The 14,126-nt window shown below is 44.5% G+C and overlaps 1 protein-coding gene across 2 annotated transcripts in view; it reads left to right on the top strand.

Annotated features, from left to right (window-relative positions):
* The first annotated feature begins 1,991 nt into the window (after positions 1 to 1,991).
* MAP4 (microtubule associated protein 4) overlaps positions 1,992 to 14,126 on the top strand; it is a 182,910-nt gene continuing 170,775 nt past the window's right edge. The window contains exon 1 of one of the 2 annotated variants that reach the window (XM_034658226.1): positions 1,992 to 2,411. The gene's annotated coding sequence lies outside the window, so the exon portion shown is untranslated. Of the gene's footprint in view, positions 2,412 to 3,022; positions 3,264 to 14,126 lie in introns of those variants that run through there. The other variant, XM_034658227.1, reaches the window with a different exon arrangement.

The following is a 14,126-nucleotide window of genomic DNA, read 5'->3' as shown; positions in this document are numbered from 1 at the left end:
GTAACTCGGACTGAAGCAGGTGGGAGGGAGGGCTTGGAAGTAGCTGTGGCAGTACACAGGAAAGAGAAAAGGCACTGAGCCAGAAGAGCATCAGTCTTGGTGGAGATGTTTCTGAGGCAGAAGGAGCATCTGGTAGGCCTGAGATGGGGAGAAGGGAGGGAATAACTGAGAATGACTCTTGAGTGACTATCCTGAGATACACATAACATGGTGACTTTATTACCTTAAAGAAGGAAAGGAAAATTCCAACACTTTTGAATTTTCCTAGCCATCTGACTTAAGGAGGTCAAAGCTAATTCCACTCTTGAAGCCTGGGATGGACACTGAGGCTGGTTACTCTAGGCAGGAGGAAGGATCAGAGTAACTTTTTTAGCTCCCACCTGTGTGTTTCCCTTACAACAGTTAGGGTCCTGCTTGGACAAAAATCTGTGGGCTTTGGTATAAAGTAATGCTACTTTCACTAGGACAGGAAGTCTATCTTATTTACTTTTTTATAAATGACCCTCCCCACGCGGCCCTTCCTGATATTATGGCACTCATGCACTGTCTGTTCGGTGAATGAATTCAGGCTTGCAACGGTAGTTCCCCTGCTTTGGAGTCCGGGTGTGAAAGAGGGGAAAAGCTTTGAGTTTGGTCCCACAACACCTGCCTTATGAATTGGTCTGCGACCTAGATCAGTCATTTCAGTTCTCTGTGACTGGCCTAAAGTTCTTTCCAGGGCTCCAAATTCATCGTACTCTGCCTTTTCCACTTAACTTTCTACTGTTCATTCCTTCGTATTTGTATAGGCTATAAATACTCCTTCATAGTCAGTATGAGTAGTACTCTGTAAATGCTTGCTAAGTGCTAGGCACCAATCTAAGTACTTTATATGTATCAACACATGTGGTCCACCTAACAACCCTAATAAAGTAGGTGCCACTATTACCCATTTTACAGTTGAGGAAACTGAGGTACAGAGAGATTAAATATCTCCCACAAGCTCACATAACTTGCAAGCAGCAGTTCCCAGATTTGTTCACAGGGATTCAGGGTCCAGAGTCCAAGTGTAACTACCTCGCTATGCTACTTCTAGGTCACCCTAATAGGGACTATGACAGAGGCAGGTGACTGCATTATCTCATTTTTACTAAGGTAACTGAAGCTTAACTTCCCTACGGTTACACACAAAGGAGCAGAGCTTTCAACCAAGCCCAGTGTTCTTTCTGGTAACCAGCCTGCTCTAGAGGCTGACTACATGGCCCCAGTGCCTGGTTGCCTGAGTTAAAGCACCACTCTGTCGATTGCTGGCTTGCTGTCATTACGTCAATTACCAAACTGCTGTGTTTCTCATCTGTAAAATGAGAATGGGGACATTAACACCAATTGTAGGGCATTGTTGTGACAGCTAAGTGAATTCTTAGGTGTCACATACTTACACGAGCGTGCCTGGATATAATAAGCACTCAGTAGGCATTAGCCATCACTTTTCCTTCTGGACTACTGGTATCCAGAAGTATAACGTGACCCAAACACTAATTTTAAGTTTTCTAGTGGCCACATTTTACAAGGCAAACAACAACAAAAAACCCCCATGAAATTATTTTAAATGTTTTCTTTAACCAAATATATCTAAAACTGTAATCAATTTTGTAATTAGTTATCCAGTTTATAATCAATATAAAATTATGAATGAGATATATTTTTGGTACTAAGTCTCGGAAATCCGATGTGTATTCTACACCTACAGCACATTTCAACTTGGACCAGCCACGTCACTTGTGGCTGGCTGCAGGGCAGCCCTGGAGGGGCCCCACACCCGCGTCCCCGTCCCCCCACGGTTCCTTCCCGCGACCAGCTGGCCCGCGCCCTAGGCCCCGCCCCGCGCCCCGCCCAGGTTACATCACAGAGCCCGCAGGCCCCTCGGGCGGGGAGACCCGGGCCCCGGCCGCGTGTGCCCGGCCGCTAGCGTCCTCCCCGCTCTAGGCACCCAAGTTCTGAAAGGAATAGACGTCCACCACAGAGCCGCGGCGGCCGTCAGTCTCCCCGCCGACCGCCCGGGCGCTAGCGGGCGGGAGGCGGGAGTCTGAAGCCCCCAGGCGTACCTCGCCGCCAACCGCCCTCCGCTCGCGCCGCTACCGCGGCGAGGTCGAGGAGGCGGGGCCGGCGCCCATTGGCCTGCTACAGCCCTCCGCCCGCCTCCTCGCCGCACTTATTGGTCGGAGCAGCGGAGCCCGCGGGATAGGCGGTGACGGCGCTCCTCCCTCGCGCCGGCCCTCAAGAGGGCGACGAGGAAGCGGCCGCCTCCCTGCGCCCCGCCCCAAGGGCTCGCCTGGTGGCTCCGGCTCCTCCCGACTTCTCCCGGCTCCTCCCGGCTCCTCTCGGCCCTCTCCCGGCTCCCTCCGGCTTCGGCTCCGGCGCGGCGGCGGCGGGTAGGTGCGGCGACAGGCGGGGCCCGATCGGAGGGGCGGCCTCCCCACTGTCCCGGGGGCTGCCCGAGCCGCGCCCCGCGACCGCTCGGGATTCCGCAGGGCCCGCCAGAGGCGGAGAAGGGCGGTGGCCGCGGGCCTGCGGGACGCGGGGGCGGCAGGGCTGGGGGCCTGCGGGCGTGATCTTCCGAGGCTTTGGGGTGCTATCCGGGGGCCCCTCGGGGCGGAGCGGGCTGAGAGGACCGGGGCTTCGGGCGTCTGGAGCGTGGGGGCGAGCGGCATGCTTCGGGCTCAGGATGGGGCTGCGCTTGCGGAGCGAGGGTCGGCTGCGGTCTGGGGCCCTGGGTGGGGCTCGGAGACGTAGGAAAACTCAAAGGTCGTTCCGTGAGACTTTGGGGGGTCAGTTGAGGTGGGGCTGATTTGAGCTAGAGAGTGCCGAGTCTGGGGTTACGGGCGGGACTGAGGGGCGGGCTGGAGAACCGGGCCCCAGTCTGGGCTCCCTGTGCGCGTCCCCTCCGGCGCTGTTGGGGTCTGGCGTGTGTCTGGTTGCGGGAGGGCGAAGCCGTCGCAGCAAGGGTGGGGATGGGAGGATTGGGACAGGGACCGGGAGGGGGCAGTTGGAAACGTTACCCAGAACCGAGATTGTGACTTAGCACTTGGACCAGATTCTCCGCTGGTGTGTTGCCTGAGCTCTTTTTTGGTGAAATTACCCTGTGGGGGAACGTTGGGGGTTTTTTGCTTCCACCCAGGAACGTGTAAATTAAATGCATTTGCTGCTTTTGGGAGGAGGCAGTCGTTACGCTTAGGTTTGTGCCTTAGCACCCAGACCCGGTGTGAAACGTGCTTCTCGGGAAGGTTAGTGTTACCCAGCTTTCTTCTGGAAACCCCCTTTCTCCTTTTCCTCCTCTGGTTCGGTTACACTATTGCTCCCCAGGGCCTCTCTCTCGCTCTCCCTGGCTGCATAGCATTGCAGTGTTTCTTGCTCTGTGTGTGTGTGTGTGTGTGTGTCCGTGTCCGTCCCGCCCGTTTCCCTGCTGCTGCGCTTTTGGCAACTGCCTCTGCTCTTTCCCAGGGATGGTTGTGGCATTGCATCAGGGGATATTTGTGCTTGTAATTTGCTCACTCAGCCCAGGAAGAGGGAGAATAGTATGCTGCAGAGATGGGAGGGGGGTGCCGTCAGCTCGGCTGGGTAGACAGAGAAATGGGTGTGGTGAGGGAATACAGCTGCTCTAGGCCTATAGGGTAACACTGCCCAGTCATCAGCTCAAAGAGATTGAAAGAGCAGCAGCAACAGCTATTTTTATAAATCAGTCCTGAATCCAAGCTGAGCACATGGATTTAGAGTGAACAGTTGTCATGCTCTAAGTATTACGGGCTGGATGTTTGGTAGACAACATTGGAGTTGCTAAGTGAGAATTGTACAGTGCAGCCGGTACTTGCAACTTTTTAACTTTGCTCTTCTCACCTCTCTGGGATGGGACCTCTGTCTTCAGGGGGTGTCTTTCCAGTGCAGTGGTTTGATGGCCCAGACCACTCCTTTTCTAGTGAAATGTTTCCATATCAGTGGTAGTCTTCCTCTCCAGTTTGGCTTAAAAATAATAACGCTATCACCTTTTGAGCACTTGTCATCCTCCAGGCCCTAGTTGTAGGTATTTGTTTACAGCTGGGGAAGTTGAGACTAACAGGAGTAAGGGTCACACAGATAGTAATGTGGCAGAACTGACATCCACATTAAGGTCTCTCTCAATACCCCCCCCCCGCCCCCCCAGTAGTTTAGAAACATGAAATTTTTGGTTCACACAGGGGTGACTCAAGCGCTTGAGAATTTATTCATGCAAAATAATCTCACCAGAAACTGATAAACCAGATACCAGTTTATTTACACTGAAAGTATAAAATGCCATGTACACAATTGGAATTAATTATCCATTGGCTAGGACACCTCCTTTGTTTCTGGGCAGCCAAATCAGTAATAAAAAGGCCATTGATTATAGAATGGGAACTAAGGGCCCTGGATGTTCTTAGGGGATGTTTTAATCAAGTTACTGAATCCTAGTGAGTCTCGCTTCTTTTCCCATTGTATGAACAAATTTATTAATGTTTGACAGTGCTGGGAAGATTCTAAAAACATTTTCCCACCTTGTCTGGTTTTTTTTTTTAAGTCATCTCTTCATATATTTGTCATCTCAGCCTGTTTAACCTGTGTTAAAATTTGCAAGTTTACAAGTAAGTTTACATTACATATTAAAAAGTCATTTTCCATTGTTTGCTGACAGTGAAGGAAGCACCTGGATTTTCCTATGTCTAGGTGGCTTAGCTCTTTTTATTTTTTATTTTTCTTGAGGATATGAAAACTTTTTATTAATTACATACTCTGGCTTTCAGGAGAGAGTAGGACAGGTTTCCCAAGCTTGCTCGAAATGGATTGAGAACTGGGAAAGATCCTGCCTTGTGGTTTTAATTTTGGTTATAGGGTGGGGGTGTTTGTGGAAGTGAGCGTTCCCTTGTGTGAAGGGGGGGGCTTGTGTGATTTGAACCTCTTACCCACATCAGGATAGGTGACTTAGCTTTAGTCAGAGGGTTAGTTCTTCCTGATTTTAGTGTCTTGTTCTTTTTCCCCATTGATCCATCCTTTGTCTCTTGAAGTTTTTGCTGTTGACCCTTCAAATATAGGGCATCTTCTTCCTTCTCCTTTTTTTTCTTCTTCTTTTTTTTTTGTAAATACATTAATTTAATTTATTTATTTTAAGATTTTTTAATTTATTTGACAGAGAGACAGACAGCCATTGAGAGAGGGAACACAAGCAGGGGGAGTGGGAGAGGAGGAAGCAGGCTTCAGCAGAACAGGGAGCCCAACGCGGGGCTCAATCCAAGGACTCTGGGATCATGCCCTGAGCCGAAGGCAGACGCTTAACGGCTGAGCCTTTTTTCTTCTTTTTAAAATTATTATTTTTTAAAAGTAATCTCTACCCCCAACATGGGGCTCAAACTCAGGACCCTGAGTTCTAGAGTTGCATGTTTGGTCCACCAACTGAGCCAGCCATGCGCCCCCCTTCTTCTTCTTCTTCTTCTTCTTCTCCTTTTTTTAAAAAAGATTTTATTTATTTATTCGACAGAGATAGAGACAGCCAGCGAGAGAGGGAACACAAGCAGGGGGAGTGGGAGAGGAAGAAGCAGGCAGGCTTCCAGCGGAGGAGCCTGATGTGGGGCTCGATCCCAGAACGCCCTGAGCCGAAGGCAGACACTTAATGACTGAGCCACCCAGGCGCTCCCACTTCTTCTTTTTTTAAATATTAAGCATGATTAGTTGATGTGTTGGTTTCATTTTTCCTTAAAAAGCAAGGAAATCTGAGGAACATTTTGACCGAATGGAAGTCATCTGGTGGTTCATTTGATTTGGTCAATTTGAAAAGGAAATCGAGTAAATAACACTAATTTCACTTTGTTCTTCTAAATGGCACTTTTTAAAAAAGATTTTTTAAAATTTTATTTGACAGAGAGAGAGAGACAGCCATTGAGAGAGGGAACACAAGCAGGGGAGTAGGAGAGGAAGAAGCAGGCTCCCAGCGGAGCAGGGAGCCCAATGCAGGGCTTGATCCTAGGACCCTGGGATCAGGCCCTGAGCCGAAGGCAGCTGCTTAACGACCGAGCCATCCAGGCGCCCCTCTAAATGGCACTTGTATTTTATTTTTTTTATTTTTTATTTTTTTAAAGATTTTATTTATTTATTTGACACAGAGAGAGACAGCTAGCGAGAGAGGGAACACAAGCAGGGGGAGTGGGAGAGGAAGATGCAGGCTCCCAGTGGAAGAGCCTGACGTGGGGCTCGATCCCAGAACTCCAGGATCACGCCCTGAGCCGAAGGCAGACGCTTAACAACTGAACCACCCAGGCGCCCCCCTAAATGGCACTTTTAGAACTACGTTTCTCTGGACTTACTGTTAGGAAAGAGTTGAGGACAATTATGGTCAGGAAAGGGGATAAAGCAAACTGACATACATGAGGGATCATATTCACCACCTTTTTAGAGCTCTCTAGGCTAATCTCTTGACACAGACCTAATGGGAATTGTTATGTTTTGTCATTACATTTTTGTTTATTTATTTTGGGGGGGGCGCAGAGGGAGAGGGAGAAAGTGTGTTTTCAGCAGACTCTTGAGCTGAGTGCCAAGGGATCTGGAGCTCGATCTCACCACCCTGAGATCGCGACCTGCGTGGAAACCAAGAGTCCGAGGCCTAACCGACTGCATCACCCTGGTGCCCCTGTATGTCATTGAATTTTTGAGCTTGAAAGTCAATCCAGTTTACTTTGGTATTTCTTTAAATGGTAGAAAAGTTAATCTTCCTTTTTTTTAAAAAAATTTAATTTACTTATTTATTTGAGAGCATGTGCTCATAGGGGTGGAGGGGGGAGAGAATCCCAAGCAGACTCCCTGTGGCTCGATCTCACCACCCTGAGATCACGACCTGAGCTGAAACCAAGAGTCTGGCCACCCAGGTGCCCAGAAAAGTTAATCTCACCATAAAACCCATCTTACTGGTTTGCATGTATTTATCTTTCTTTTAAAATGTATTGCTTTTCCTCACTTTCTTTCTGACTTTACAAGAAGGCAGTTTAAAAAATAATTTATTTTGAAATAATTTTAGATTTACAGAAGATTATGTAAAGATAATACAGAATTTCCATATAATCTTTAGCTTTCCTTAATGTTAAACATCTTATATAATGATACATTTATTAAAATTAAGAAATCAATATTAGTTTAATATTATTTTAACTAAATTATAGGCTTTCCTCTCATTTCCCTAGTTTTTCCCTGGTGATACCCTTTTTCTATTACAGGATCTGATCTAGGATACCACATTACATTTAGGTGTCCTGTTTCCCTAGTTTCAGATAATCTGTGACAGTTTCTTAGTCTCTCCTTGCCATTCTCTCCTTGACACCTTTGAAGAGTAGCAGTCAGTTATATGTAGAATGTTCTTGACTTGGGTTTTCTGGTATTTTGTCATGATTAGCCTGAAGTGAGGCATTTCGGGGAAGAGTACCATAGAGATGATATATCCTTCTTGTCACGGCATATTGCATATCAGGGGATACCTGATAGCAGTGCGACTTATTGCTGATGTTAACTTTGATTAAGGTAATATCTGCCTGGTTTCACTGTGACTTATTTTTCCATTTCCTTACTTTATTTGTTAGAAGCTAGAAATGAGTCACCAAGTCAAGCCCATTTCTGGAGGAAGGGAATTAAACTCTACCTCCTGAAGGGATGAGTATCAAAGAATTTGTGAGCTTGTGTTAGAATCACCCACAGTAATGAATAAATATTTTGGGGAGGTTCTGTGAAGCTACACAAAGATCTAAGTTCCATCCACGAATTTTAGCATTCATTGGTGAGATCTGCCTGCATGGCAATTACTGTGTAATTGTAGTGGTGATTTTCTGTTTCCCTCATTCCTTCTACGTTATTTGGAATTCTTCTGAAGAGAAGATTTGTATACAACCCTCCCCCAATTTATTCACTTACTCATTTGTATCAGTATGGATTCATGAATATTTATTTTTTCCTTTTGGGTTGTAATCCAATACAGTACTTTGTTGCTCACATTCTTCTGGCTTTGGCCTTTTGGCATTTACGTTCTTTTGATATGTCCCCGTTTTCTTTTTTTGGAGCTTACTTTCTGGTGCTGCAAGATGCTCCAGTCTCATCTTGTATTTTCCCCTGCCCCAGCCCCCAGAAAAAGCGGCCGTTTTTCCAAGGAGCCTTGGTTTCTTTTATTGGAGAAAAATATTTAGAAACCCAGATCTGGTTTCTAAGTGAACTGGATATACTCACTGCTACTGGGCTATCACTGCTTCTAGGTCGTCTTAGAGGGCAGACCAGGGAATGCATGTATGTATACTGACCCAGGTACACACTGTCTATGTTTATTTCTTTATCTATCAGAATATAAATATGATGCGGTCATACTGGTTTCTCTGATTCTAGTCCAGTACCACAAGTTCATTCTAGCATTCCTCTCCTTGCTTATTTGTAACTTTTTTTTTCTGACGGTGAGAAACTTGGCTCTAGTTATTTATAATAGATTTACTTAACTGTTTAACCTCAGTGTATGTGTTAAGTAGGAAAATGCAGTTTTTGTTATCATTATAAAGTAAATTCCCAAAGCATTTTGCAGTTGTTAACTAACTTAAATTTTACTCCTGTAATATTGGTATTTTAAATTACTGTTTTTCAGCCTGAGTGGAGAGGTGATGTCATTTGCCCTTGGCCAAACAGGAAGTGAGTGACTGCAGCTGGAATCGATGACCTATTCTCACTCCCAGTGCTAGCTTGATCCCAAGCAAAGCAGTCTCTTCATATCAAGTATCTTGACTAACAAGTCAACCTTTGTCCCTTCTTGGTGGGATTGCTCCTCTTAATTAAAAAAGTTCCTGGTTTTTAGATTTTTTTTTTTTTTTTTTAACTTTTGACAATGTTGAGAGCAAGAGTAATTCCTTTTCTGGAGTTACTTTGTCCCACTTAAGTTTTTTCCAGACTAAACAGTTTTTCCCCCCAGCCACCTCTTATGAAATGTGCTTTCTAAACCTTTTACTATGTTGGGCATCTTCTGTGGACATGCTATAGTTTGTCAGTTTGTCAGATATGGTCCGATCCAGATACTGTTTTAGGCCCTGGAAATGAAGTGATTAAGGAATTCAACATGACCCCTTCCCTGGGGAGCTTACCACTTAGTTTCCACCACTGCTGCTTTAAAATATTGTTTTCTTTCTTTCAATATCCACTTTTCAGTGTCAGTTCATACTTGTCTAGTAGTAAGCTCCCTTCTAGGTCTTTTTCAGTAGAGCTGCTGTTAACTCAGGTCTTCATTCTTGATTGGCTGATTTTCTGATTCTATGTGTTGGACTTTTTTTTTTTTTTTTTACACTCCTTTTTTCTTTCCGTAAGTCCAGTTTCTGTCCATTGTTCCAAAGGAGGCTTTTTGAATCTTGACTTTATTATCCCGTGCCTTTGTTACCCTTCCTATGTTTATAATTTTGATATGTTCTTCCTATATTTTGATTTGAGTTGATTAAGACAGTATTCACCTAGAGATTAGATTAGATTTTAGTAGTATATAATTAGAGATAAAACTTAATACTTTTATTTGCTCCTTACTTCTGACTTTTATTACTTTAGTATTTCCAAAGACTTTGGTTTTGATTTTCTGCTATAGTTTGTGTGCAAAATTATAATTAAAATATTTTACATCTTTTTTTTCCTTAAGATTTTATTTTTAATCTCTACACCCAGTGTGGGACTCAAACTCACAACCCCAAGATCAAGAGTCGCATGCTCTCTGGGCACCTGGGTTGCTCATTTGTTTTAAGTGTCAGACTCTTGATTTCAGCTCAGGTCATGATCTCAGTATGGTGAGAATGAGCCCTGCATTGAGCTGAGCTCAGCAGGGAGTCAGCCTGAGATTCTCTCCCTCTTCCTCTGCCTCTCCCCCTGCACTCCAGAGGGCCCCCACTCGCTTGCTCTCTTGCTCTCAAATAAATAAAAACCTTTAAAAAAAAAAAAGTCACATGCTGTACTGACTGAGCCAGCCAGGTGCCCCTAAAATATTTTACATCTTAAACTCTGAAAGCACAACTGGTTTGTTCGTTCATTCGTTTGTTCGTTCTTGTTTTTTTTTTTAAGATTTTATTTATTTGACAGAGAGAGAGACAGCCAGCGAGAGAGGGAACACAAGCAGGGGGAGTGGGAGAGGAAGAAGCAGGTTCCCAGCAGAGGAGCCCGATGCGGGGCTCGATCCCAGAACGCCGGGATCACGCCCTGAGCCGAAGGCAGATGCTCAACGACTGCGCCACCCAGGCGCCCCCGTTTGTTCCTTTTTTTTATTTTAATTTTAATTTTTATTTTTGTTAAGATTTTACTTATTTATTTGACAGAGAGAGAGAAGAGAGACAGCCAGCAAGAGAGGGAACACAAGCAGCGGGAGTGGGAGAGGAAGAAGCAGGCTCCCAGCAGAGCAGGGAGCCCAACGCGGGGCTTGATCCTAGAACCCTGGGATCACGCCCTGAGCCAAAGGCAGATGCTTAATGACTGAGCCACCCAGGCATCCCTCTTTTTTTTAAATATTTATTTGTTAATTTATATAATGAAAAATTTAGGGGAGATTGAGGATAGTAGTGAGTGAGGAATAGACATTAGAGATCCTTAAGAAAAATGTTGCTTCCTAAAGTGACTCCTCTCTCTGAGCTTTTTTTTTTTTTTGTTAAACTGCCTGGGATTCTTCCTTTTTTTTTTAAAACTGTCTGAAATTCTTGATCAGATGTTCATTTGGGTTAACCCATGTTCTCTGTGAGGAGTAGAAATACACTGGGAGGATTCAGGAGAGCTCTTATGCATCTTCTTATCGGTAGATCATATTTTCATTGAAATAGTTTGTACTGGGGTGTAAATGTTCTTTTGGTGACAGGTAAGTGATTCCTTCCTTCCCTTCCCTTCCCTTCCCTTCCCTTCCCTTCCCTTCCCTTCCCGTCCCTTCCCGTCCCTTCCCGTCCCTTCCCGTCCCTTCCCACCTTTCTTCCTTCTGACGGGTAAGTGGTTTCTGAGTTTGAGGAGTGGGGAAAGGGAGAGGATGGGGGATAAGACAGACTTCGACGCTTTTCCCTTGGTATCAGCTCAGGTATCAGCTTTAGAAAGCCTTTCTGGTCATTTTCTTAGTCTGGTCATGTATTCCTCTCTGGTGTTTTCACCAGTGTATACCTTTGGGCATGTGTTATTCCATATTTAAAAAAAATTCAGTTATGGGGCGCCTGGGTGGCACAGCGGTTAAGCGTCTGCCTTCGGCTCAGGGCGTGATCCCGGCATTGTGGGATCGAGCCCCACGTCAGGCTCCTCCGCTGTGAGCCTGCTTCTTCCTCTCCCACTACCCCTGCTTGTGTTCCCTCTCTCGCTGGCTGTCTCTATCTCTGTCGAATAAATAAATAAAATCTTTAAAAAAAAATTAAGTTATAATTCACATACAGTAAAATTTACCATTTTAGAGTATACATGTAATTTTGGGTTTTGGTATTTTCACAGCGTTGTGTCATCATCACCACTATATAATTCCAGAACATTTGCATCATCCCCGAAAGAAATCCCAAACCCATTAGGAGTCACTTCCATCCCTCTCCCCAGTTTCTGGCAACTGGGAATCTAATTTCTGTTGATGGATTTGCCCATTCTGGGCATATCCTGTAAATGCAATCATATATAGCTTTTTGTCTCTGGCTTTTTTCATTAGCATGTTTTCAGAGTTGGTCTATGTAGTAGTGTGTATCAGTATTTCATTCATTTTTTTTTTTTTTAAAGATTTGTTAGAGAGAGCATGCACATGAGTGCATGGGAGGGGGAGGAGCAGAGGGAGAGGGAGAGAGAGAAACTCAAGCAGACTCCACTGAGCATGGAGACTGACGTGGGGCTTGATCTCATGCCCCTGAAATTATGACCTGAGCCAAAACCAAGGAGTCCGAGGCTTAACTGACTGAGCCACCCAGGTGCCCAAGTACTTCATTCTTTTTTATGGCTTAATAATACTCCATTGTATAGGTATACCATGTTTTGTTTATTCTTTCATAGGTGGGTTGTTTCCACTTTTTAGCTATTATGAATAATGCTGCTGTGAACATTTTTCTTTTTTTAGAGGGGGGAGAGAGGGAGAGAGAAGAGAGAGGAGAGAGCAGTGGGGGGAGGGGCAGACGGGGAGGGAGAGAGAGCATCCCAAGCAGGCACCACGCCCAGTGCAGAGCTCAGTCTCATGACCCTGAGATCATGACCTGAGCCAAAATCAAGAGTCAGATGCTTAACCACTAAGCCACTCAGGCGCCCCAGTGCTGCTGTGAACATTTGTGTACAAGTTTTTGTGTGGACATACGTTTTTATTTCTCTTGGTATATACCTAGGAGTGGATGAAGTTACTGGGTCATATGGTAACTCTATGTTTAACCTTTTGAGGAACTGCCAGACTGCTTTCCATAGTGGTCACACCATTTTATGTTCCCATTAGCAGTATATGAGGGTTCCAGTTTTTCCACATCCTCACAAACACTTGCTATTTATATGTCTTCAAAAATGTTTTTTAAAATTTGTTTTTATTGTATACCATATCCATTAATGTGTCTTTACTCTGAGATAGTTTAACCTCTCCAGATTTAATCTATCTTTGGATGAAAAACTTGTCTTACAATGCCTATGACAGTCATATTCTTGACTTGGTACTGGGTGGGTTTTGAATTTTAATAGCTTAAAGTTGTTCAAAACATTTCTCAGTTAATCATTTACGAGCAGGCTTGAAGTGAGTCCTCCAGATTTGTTAGTCAATTATTGCTCACTGGTCAGTTCTGTTCATTTTTCTCTCATTCCTTCCTCTATTATTTATTATTATTTTAACCTTTTGAACCCTTTCACCTGATTTCCCACCCACCACCTCTCTGCCTCTGGCATCCACCAATCTGTTATATGTCTTCAGTTCCATCTAGTGGGTGTGAGGTGATACGTCATTGTGATTTTGATTTTCCTGATGACTTACATACCTATTGGCTATTTGCAGATCTTTTTAAAAAAGATTTTATTTATTTATTTGAGATAGAGAGCAAGAGAGAGAGACAGAGCAGAGAGCAGGGCGAGGGGCAGAGAGACAGGGAGAAGCAGGCTCCCCACTGAGCGGGGAGCCTGATGATGCGGGGTTTGATCCCAGGACCTGGGACCATGACTTGAGCTGAAGGCAGATGCTTAACCGATTGAGCCATCCAGCACCCCTGTAGATCTTTGGAGAAATGTGTATTAAGGTCCTTTGCTCATTTTGAATTAGGCTCTTGTTTTTATTTTTGAATTTTAAGAGTTCTTTATATTTTACAAATTCCTTATCAAATACTTGATTTGCAAATATTTTCTCTGTTTTGTGGGCTTTCTTTTTTCATTTTCTTACAGAATCCTTTGAAACATAAAACTTTCTAATTTTGATGAAGTCCACTTTATCTGTTTTTTTCATGGTTGCTTGAGCTATAGGTCTCACATCTAAAGATCTCTTGCCTGCTGCAAGAGCACAGATATTTCTGCCTATTTTTCTTTTATGAGTTTGATAGTTGTAGCTGTTACATTTAGGCTTTGGGTGCATTTTGAGTTATTTTTTTATATATGGTGTAAGTTAGGGGTCCAAGTTTTTTTTTTTTTTTTTGCATGTTGATATCCAGTTCTTGTACCATTTTTTGAAAAGACTTGACTTTTTCCATTGAATTGTCTTGGCATTTATTATTTTTTTTTCTTTTCTTTTTAAGATTTATTTATTTTAGAGAGCCTGTGCCAGAGTGGGGGGGAGGGGCAAAAGAGAGGGGGAGAGAGAGAAGCAGACTTCCTGCTGTGTGTGGAGCCCCACATGGGGCTCGATCCCATGACCCTGAGATCTGACCTGAGCCGAAATTAAGAGCTGGACACTTAACTGACTGAGCCACCCAGGTGCCCTGGCACTGATTTTGAAAGTCTGTTGACCTTCGATGTAGGGGGTCTATTTCTGGATTCTCAATTCTGTTCCTTTGACTTACATGTCTGTCCTTGTGCCAGTACCACACCGTCTTGATTACTGTAGACATTGTAGTATGTCTTGAAATCAAGAACTGTGAGTTGTTCTCCAGCTTTGTTCTTCTTTTCAAGATTGTTTTATCTATGCTGGATCCCATGCATTT

This window comes from Ailuropoda melanoleuca, chromosome 4 (assembly GCF_002007445.2).
Source record: "Ailuropoda melanoleuca isolate Jingjing chromosome 4, ASM200744v2, whole genome shotgun sequence".
NCBI classification, from domain to species: Eukaryota; Metazoa; Chordata; class Mammalia; order Carnivora; family Ursidae; genus Ailuropoda; species Ailuropoda melanoleuca.
Note: the sequence above shows the minus strand (reverse complement) of the source record. Positions and strands in the feature narration are given on the sequence as shown.